The 8,583-nt window shown below is 42.7% G+C and overlaps 1 non-coding gene across 1 annotated transcript; it reads left to right on the forward strand.

Moving 5' to 3' along the window:
• The first annotated feature begins 1,107 nt into the window (after positions 1 to 1,107).
• On the forward strand, positions 1,108 to 1,214 carry LOC111875844 (small nucleolar RNA R71). The gene has a single exon (XR_002844812.2). It is a non-coding gene; the product is annotated as a small nucleolar RNA R71 (small nucleolar RNA).
• The last annotated feature ends 7,369 nt before the right edge of the window (positions 1,215 to 8,583 follow it).

Raw genomic sequence — 8,583 nt, forward strand, 5'->3', positions numbered from 1 at the left:
TTTAGTTGCCTTCGAGTGTCTATCAAATCTTGCAGTAATTTCTGATTCTCGGGAGTTTTGGATAAGGACTCGACAAACGGAGTATTAATCAGGATCCCCTTCACATGCTTTACAAACTCTAAATGCTCCTTCTCCAGTAGACTAAGTGCAGCTCGGGTTGGGAATGGAAAAGGTGGCTGATAAACTGGAATGGGCTCAAAGAATTTTTGGTCAGACATGCGCTACGTCGTGACCAGAGGAGTGCCACGTTGTGGCGAAGCTGTTTCAGCAACTTTTTCACTTTCGAACTTTGACTTCTTGGGTTTTGGATCGGGCTGCTGTGGTTCTTCTTCCAATGCCTCCAGGAACTCAAAGATTGCATCTTCTTTAGTATCGATGGCCATTACGTGAGATTGGGTCTTTACTTTGGGATTCTTCGGGGACAATTTTTCATGAACCAGAGTGGCTAGTTGACCAAATTGTACTTCAAGGTTATGGATGGAGGCTTGCTGATTCTTTATCAGAGTTTGTTGTTCCATAATAGCAGAATCAGTGGCATCGTGTCTCTTTTCCGAAGCTTCCATAAATTTCATCAAAATGGTCTGTAGATCGGGTTTCTTCTCGGCTGGTGGCTGCTCCTTTTGATAAAAGCCTCGACCTGTCTGCCTATACTTCTCTTCTTTTTGCTTCTTATACTCTTCATATGGCAGCCACTCCTTCTTCGGTTTCCTCCAGTCCTCATCAAACTTATCCCCACTAGAGTAACACACTTGAGCTTTTCTGTTCCCAAACTCATCTACATTGCAGTCCTTGGTTAAGTGTGGACCACTACATCTCTCGCAACCCACTCTTATGGCATGTATCGGCTGGTCCATTTGTGTTATCCTTTGATCCATATTATTCAGCATGGCCATGACAGCTGCTATTTCTTCAGTTTGGGCCCCTCCACCGCCTTTGATTCCATCTTGCCTAGGGTTGTGGTATTCGCGAGAGTGCTTCGCGAATTCTTTAATTAGCTCCTTGACCTCCCTTGGGTTTTTCTTTGTCAAAGGTCCTTGAGAATCAAGGAGTTGTCTTTTCATAACGTTGACCCCATCATAAAAGATTGACATCTCTTGCTGCACATTTAGATCATGCTGATGGCAATTTCTGAGCAAGCCCTTGTACCGCTCCCATGCTTCGTATAATGACTCCCCTGGCTGTTGCTCAAAGTTGGCTATTACCTTCTTGAGTTTGGCTATCTTGCATGGCGGACAAAACTGGTCCAGGAATTGCTCACGCATTTGAGCCCAAGTGGTAATTGTACCCGGTGGGAGTGCTTTTAACCACTCCTTAGCAGCTCCTTTGAAAGTGATGGGAAGCATTCTAAGCAAGACTGTGTTTCTGTTGACATTTGGGACATTGAAGTAATCCGCAATGTCGTTGACTTCATCTAGATGCTTAAAAGCATCCTCATGATCTTTCCCGAAAAATGGGATGTCCTTTAGTGCAGTCAATATGTGCCCCTTCAGCTCGAATGTGGCAGTGACAGGTATTGCGGGTTGGACTAAACCGAGACCCACATCTTCTCGGATCCGCTTCTTGTAAGCTCCCATGGACATTTCTTTAATTGCTGCCATCTTGTTCCTTGGCTCGTTCTCGGGTTCGTTCGTGTGCTCTTCAAATTCCAGCTCGGTATCACTTTCGGACTCGGTTTGGACGGGCGTATGATCCAAATGCTCAAGATTGCTCTTGTGCCTCGTGGATGAACTTGACTCTCCTGTCTTCTTTCCCAACTTCCTAGAAAAAGCCGACTTCAATTCTTGTAAGGGCGTCTTTTTCTTGTGAAGTGCAGACTCGGGATCTTCAAGTGGCGGCACCAAGTGTGTGTTTGAGCTTCTGGTCATGAACTCCTGCAACTTGCTAAACTAAAAACGTAAAACTGAACTAAAATAAGAAAAACTAACTATCAACTAAAAATTTAGTTTTTTAATAGTCCACGTCGTGGCAGGTATCTGGCCACGTCATGGACTCTGTGACTAACAGAAAAATTTTATTTTGCTGAAAAATTAACTTTTTGTGGTTTTTACCCCACAAGAAGGATCGATTAATTTAATGCAAATAAATAAGCTAAAACTAAGCCGTTCCCCGACAATGGCGCCAAAAACTTGATATGCACAAAAGTACTCACGAAATTTAATATTTATAACCTAAAAAATTTAACTAACTATGCACTTATAGGCAGTGTACCTAGTCAGATTACAGTATAGTTTGGGTAAGTCGGGTGTCGATCACAGGGAACGGTGTTCTAATTAATTTACTTACTATTAAATTAACCTAATTGTTAACAAGTTTAAAAGGGGTTTTATCTAATTTTTCAAGATCAGATGAACTTAAATCAAATTCAATAAGTAAAAACACACTCTTGTTTAGTTTGAATCCACTTCTTCCTTATAGCTAGCTAATGATTACGGATTATTAAGTTGGTTTTTAGTTATATTAGTAATTTAGTTCTAACTTTACCAATAATTAACTAATTCATGTCAAACCATGTATGTTCACACATAATTAAACACATAACTAATTATGAATGTAAATATGCTATGTAAGGTTTGTAATATAAACAAGATTATGGTCACAATACACGTTCTCTAGCACAGCTAAGCTTATTTACTCTAATTACTAACTAAGATTGGTCAATCCTAGCTCTAACAATTCAATGTTCACTAAATCATTAGGTAAACAAGTTCATGCAGTTAATGGTCACTAAGCTACACAGAACATGCAATCAAGCAATTAGAGAAACAAACAATAGCATGCTATGTAATACAAATCAAACACAAACAATTTTTACCAACTAAACTTAATCCATAAACATTGAACTATTCAAAATTTTGAAACTTCATCTAGCTGAACAAGAGTAGCTAGATTCAGCTGCTTATCCTAGCAACTAATAAACCAACACAACTTAAAGTAATAAAAGACATGTTCTTAATTAACTAAAATATAAACCTTTATTCTTTTTGGTGTTGAAAACCTTCTTCCAGAATCCTTCTTTCGCTCTGAATCGTCTCCTGGAACTCTTTCCTTCAGTCAAAAAGGTTCTTCATTTCGTAATAATCAGGAGCACTTAAATAATCTCCAAAAACCCACGCCACGTCGTGGGCTTCAAGCTATCCGTACCGTACAAGGAATCCTCTGAATCGCGATGTTTATCTTCTAGAACCCTCATGCCACGTCGTGGCCGACTTCGCCACGTCGTGAATTCAGTATCTATCGTGGATTTATTCTTTTCTTGTCTTTCAAGTCTCCCATGTTCTACATATTGTCACTTTTGGTCCCTCTCTTTGAAAATCCTTTTAATTGACTGAAAATAACAATTTAAAGTCATAAGTACCATTATTCTAAACATATTATCAACTTATTAATAAAAATGTACTTAAATATTGCCTAAAAATAGGTATAAATATGGCAATATCAGCATCATAAGGAGTTCTTCAGCAGCTGATGGCAGAGAGTGAGAGAACCTAGGAAGAGCCTAGGGAGTGACCATAGTCAACTGAGTGCGTTGATAAAAGAGAGTATTCTCTGGGGAGCGACCAGTTTTAACGGGATTGGTGATCGAGAAGGTTGAGCAGTTACTTAGGAAATCTGGGACAATCAATGTGGAAATTATGGGTAGATGTGGCAGGTAGTATGGGCTTGTACTACTGAAAACAGAGGACCTGTACTTGAAACAGGGAGAATTCCATAAGCTCTATGTAGCGGATTGAGAAGAGAAATAATGGTTCGAGTACTATGAATCGTAGCAGATTAAGAGGAGATAACATGGTTTGGGTACCATGATTCATAGCAGATCGAGAGGTGGCCACATGGTTTGAGTACCATGACTCGTGGCGGTTAGTGCTTTTATTTTTACAGTTATTCAAGTTTCAATAGAGCACACCTTGAGAGGGAAATCGAGTTAGTTTCCGAGAGATTTTTGGTGAGATGTAAGTTGGAGTCGCAAGACTCGGGGATGAGTAGAGATGGTGCTTTATGGAGGACTACGGTCTGAGTTGAGCAATCGGCCGATAGTGGAGATGTCACTTTCTGTGACCAGAGTTGTGCTATTTCAGTTTCCTGTGAGGAGCAGAAGAGCTATTGAGCTTCCGGTTTCCGAGCTTGGAGGTAAACCCTGTGGGGTAGCAGTGGTTGCGATCTTTCACCAGAGTATCTGGGCAGTATGTCTGCCGCAAGGTGATATTATAGCATGAGAGGGTCATCACTAGGAACTGAGATGGTCAAGGACAAGGATATACCCTATTTGAGTATAGTAGGGCATATGTTGGCAGCAGTGTCGGTGATCAAGAGGAGTATTTTGGGGTGGTGGCTCTCATTTCTATGATGGATATCGAGTGTGGGGGTGAGTTCTCTGCTCTCATGATAATTCTCATAATGGGACATTGGTTGGGGAGTCGAAGATGAGGAGTGTGATAGTACATTATTTTCAGACTGTGAGTCATGGCTACTACGAGACAGTTGAGATGTCTGGTAGTGCATCAGTGTGAGATTTTGGATAACATGTTGGGAAGTTTTTCGAGGATTTTATATGAGATTTGGGATGTTTGTAGTTGCTTGGTCTCTATCGGGAAGATCACTGAGTGTTATGTGGTACTTTCCAAGAGTAAGTGGGATGTACCTGGTGAAGCAGCCTGTGGAGTAGATTATTGGTGTGCCAAATGGTGATAGTTCGAACCTTAAGTGGGGGAGAACCGGGTATTTTATTGAGAGTATCAGAGATTTGTCCAAGAGCGTTTAGAGGACTGGATATAGTGACTTACGGTACGGAAGCATGAGACCAAGGTTATTGGTGGTCGAGGCGAGGTTCAGAGAGAGATAATGCATGTTGTATGTGTTAAGGAAAGGATGAGTGTCTCCATGGTAGGGGGCCGTCGGTCGAAGACCGTGTGGTGGCTTGTAAGGATAGTTTCCATGGTTGAGAATTTCTGGTTTAGTGTATGGGTTGTTATATGCACTTTGGGAAGGGTAGGAGTTGATTGGGCAACCAATTTTCGATTCGGTATGGGTATTCTTGCATGGGATTTCGAGCAATAGAGGAGGGAGTTTTAGATGTTCGTCAACGTGCTCTGAGTCGTTGCCGATTTTTCCGTGATTCATTTGAGAGTTGGAATATTCCGGAGTTACGTGTTGTGTGAAATGAAGATTAGTTATGAGATTTTGAAGGAATTCATTAATGTATCTGTGTTTGATGCCGTAAGTAGGAGATCAGTGGATGACATAGGGCATCGTGAGGTTCTGTGATGGTGTACCGAGGTATCCGAGTATCATGTTCTAAATTTCGGATTATTTTGGGACTGGAGTTATGAAATGGCGAGTGGTGTATCAGGTGTCTACGGTTCTAGTGGGATCCCTTTTAGATAATTGACATCAAGCGGGGTTATCTGAGAATGTGAATTGCAATGAGAAAAAGTGTTTTGTCCCGACGGTGGTCGTCAGGGGTAGTGATGTTTAACCTGGGTGGGTGTGTGTACCTATCTATGTTGGGCCGCGAAGCGTGAGTTAGTGAATGCAGTGAAGTGATGACCTGAGGATGAGATTGTGGTGATACTGTGGGGAGCCGTAGTACTCACTAGTCAGCGAGAGGGTATTGTGATACTACGGGGAGCCGTAGTACTCACTTGTCAGTGAGAGGGTGAATTGTGATACTGCGGGGAGCCGTAGTACTCACTAGTTAGCGAGAGGGTGTTGTGATACTACGGGGAGCCGTAGCGTTCACCAGTCAGCGAGAAAGTGTTGTGATACTGCGGGGAGCCGTAGTGTTCACTAGTCAGCGAGAAAGTGTTGTGATACTGCGGGGAGCTGTAGTATTCATGAATCAGTAAGAGAATGTTGTAGGCCTGCGGGGAGCCATAGCCTTCACGGGTTAGTGAGAGGTAATGTTATGATTCTATCGGGATCCATATTATTCGCTAATCAGGGCATGACGCATAAGAGTTTTTAGGCTTGGGTAGCCTTATTCTTTGAGTTTCGGGCACCTGGTGGTCAGACCAGGAGCGAGACTGAGGTCTCCATATTTGTCGGGAATCGTTAAATTCTGAGTTAAGTTGTGGTTATTGCAGTCAAAAAGGAATTGGAGAAGTGATGTACGCGTGGGTTGCAGGTCATCAGTCATGAGTTGAGTGCTTCATTAGGATGAGAGGTTCCAATTCGGTGTCGGACCAGACTCTCGAGTTTAAGTTTGGCTTTGGTGGTGTATTGAATAGGAAAATGAGATCCCGGATTCAGAGATGGGTTTCATTTTGAGGGGTATTGTGTGTCATCTGATGTCTTAGACCTAAGTGGGTCAGATCGTTTGTATGGGAAGAACCGCGAGACGTATGGATCTAATGAGTGGTAGACAACAGAGGTCGAGGGTGAGACGTTTTCAGTTGGAATAGTAATATTTGGTTGGGGGTAAAGCGAACTTCGTGACTTGTGTGTCACAATGGGCCGAGATAGTTATTGTGAGAATGAAGTCAGTGAGAATTTTTGGGGCATGCAATAGGTAACCTTTGGAGGTTCAACTGTGGGGTTGGGAGTTGACCTGTTGCTCAGTGTTGAAAGGGATATCTAAGAGGTAGTTGGGGCTTATGATTGTAAATGTCAGAGGATACTTCTGAGCTAGTATGATCAATTTCATGGGTCCGAGGACAGGGTGTTAAGAGTTCATTGATCAAATGGATTTTGAGTGCAGTACCGTGGAGGGGTCCTTAGCTTGATGTGATCCTTTCATTTTGGAGTAGGACCTGGATTGTTTAATACATCTGATTTAAGTTATTGGAAGCCTATTTTTGGAGTGTTGACTTGTTTTATCAGCCGCAACGAAAGAATTAGAGGGGTAGTGAGTTGTCGGGGTCTATTATTCGAGGAGGAATTACATGGTGGTATCTTGAGAGGGTGGTCTGGCAGTGAGACAGGTCACTAGGGTATCCAAATTATGGAGAGTCAGAAAGGGAAACGTGTCGGCAGAGGGTCTGACCTTTTCTGGATTTGGAAGTTTCAGTCCGGATTCAGGTGTCCAGGGAGGAGGATAGATGTGTGGTATGAGATCCTTTCGGTGGTGCTTTTCAGGTTATTAGTTTTAATTTATGTGTTGTTGAGAAGCGATTTCGAGGGCGAAATCTAATTCAAGTGGGGGAGAATTGTAACATCCAGACTTTTAGGTACATTAATGTATGTTAAATTTTTGAAGAATTAAGGAGTGACTCGGCGAGTTGAGAGTCTAAATTGTCGAGTAGAGTCGAGTTGTCCGCGTGGCTTTAATGAATGGACTCGACGAGTCAGAGAGCCGACTCACCGAGTAGGTGCTGGGCAGAGAAACCCTAATTTTCTGGGTTTGTGTCCTATTTAAAGGGCCTTAAGCCCTCATTTCCGTCTCCCTTATCTCCAGAGAGCCCTGTAGGAAACCCTACATCAGTTCCATCCATTGTGAGAGAGAAAGAGGCTAATTTGGGTGTTCTTGTGCAACTTTGAGAGGGGATGTGGAGAGCATCTTGGCTTGGATCAAGAGAAGGCTTTTGGATCCAGAGATTCTTCAATATTTTGCTTCAGTTGGAGGTAAAAAGATGCTAGCTTGATCATTTCCTTATGAGATCTTGTTTTAGGGAACTTTTAGGGCTTTCTTCCATTTATCTTGTGTCATGGAGTGATTAGTGTATGGATTGAGGTTGGAGCCTCAAATTTGGACTATGAGTGGCCTTGTGAGTCCAGAGACCCAAGCTTCATTGAGCTGGAAGCAAGCTCTTGTGCATCTAGCCCTTGTTGGAGCATGTTTTGGTATTATGAGCCTTTTATGCCATGCATGAACGTAAAGCTTGCAACTTTACGTGCTTTTCAAGCCTTAGGAGGATAGATCTGGAGTGTGGGGTTATAGATTTGCCTTAAATCGTCTGAATGAGGAATCAGATCGAAGGGACTCCCTGAGTCCATGGCCTGACTCGATGAGTCGGTGAGGGTTTGTCCCGATGAGCTTGATCGTGCGATAACTCGGTGAGTGGGGGGTCAACTCGACGAGTTGAGCTGGAATTTCTTGAGACTTCTGAGGGAACGAGGGAACTCGATGAGTCACAAGAGTGCACTCGACGATTCAGGTCAAACATGGACTGTTGACTCGAGTTTGACTTCTGTTGACTTTAGGGTTTGGTCTACATGAGTATTGGAGACCAAGGAGGGGTAAAATGGTATTTTACCCAATTCGAGAGTCGGAAAGAGAAAAGCAGCATTTGCTTATTTAGAGTTGAGAATCGAGTATTTATTGAGATAACTACCCTATGTGTTAGGCGGTGGCTAGATCGAGATTCGAGTGCGAGGATGCTTGCTTGTTGTTGAGGTGAGTCTTTTCACTATACTTTACCTAGAGTGGTAATTATGTGTGACCAGAGGGTCTTATGTGCTTATTTGAGTTATGCATTTCTGTGTGATATGTGTTATATGATATATTATGTGATACTTAGATCGGACTGGAGGGTCCAACGAGCTGTGAGACCAGAGGGTCCTCACTGAGACCGGACCAGAGGGTCCAAAGAGCCGTGGGACTGGAGGGTCCCACTGAGACACATAGACCGGAGAGTCTTACAGATTTAT

Source organism: Lactuca sativa, chromosome 4, assembly GCF_002870075.4.
Source record: "Lactuca sativa cultivar Salinas chromosome 4, Lsat_Salinas_v11, whole genome shotgun sequence".
NCBI classification, from domain to species: domain Eukaryota; kingdom Viridiplantae; phylum Streptophyta; class Magnoliopsida; order Asterales; family Asteraceae; genus Lactuca; species Lactuca sativa.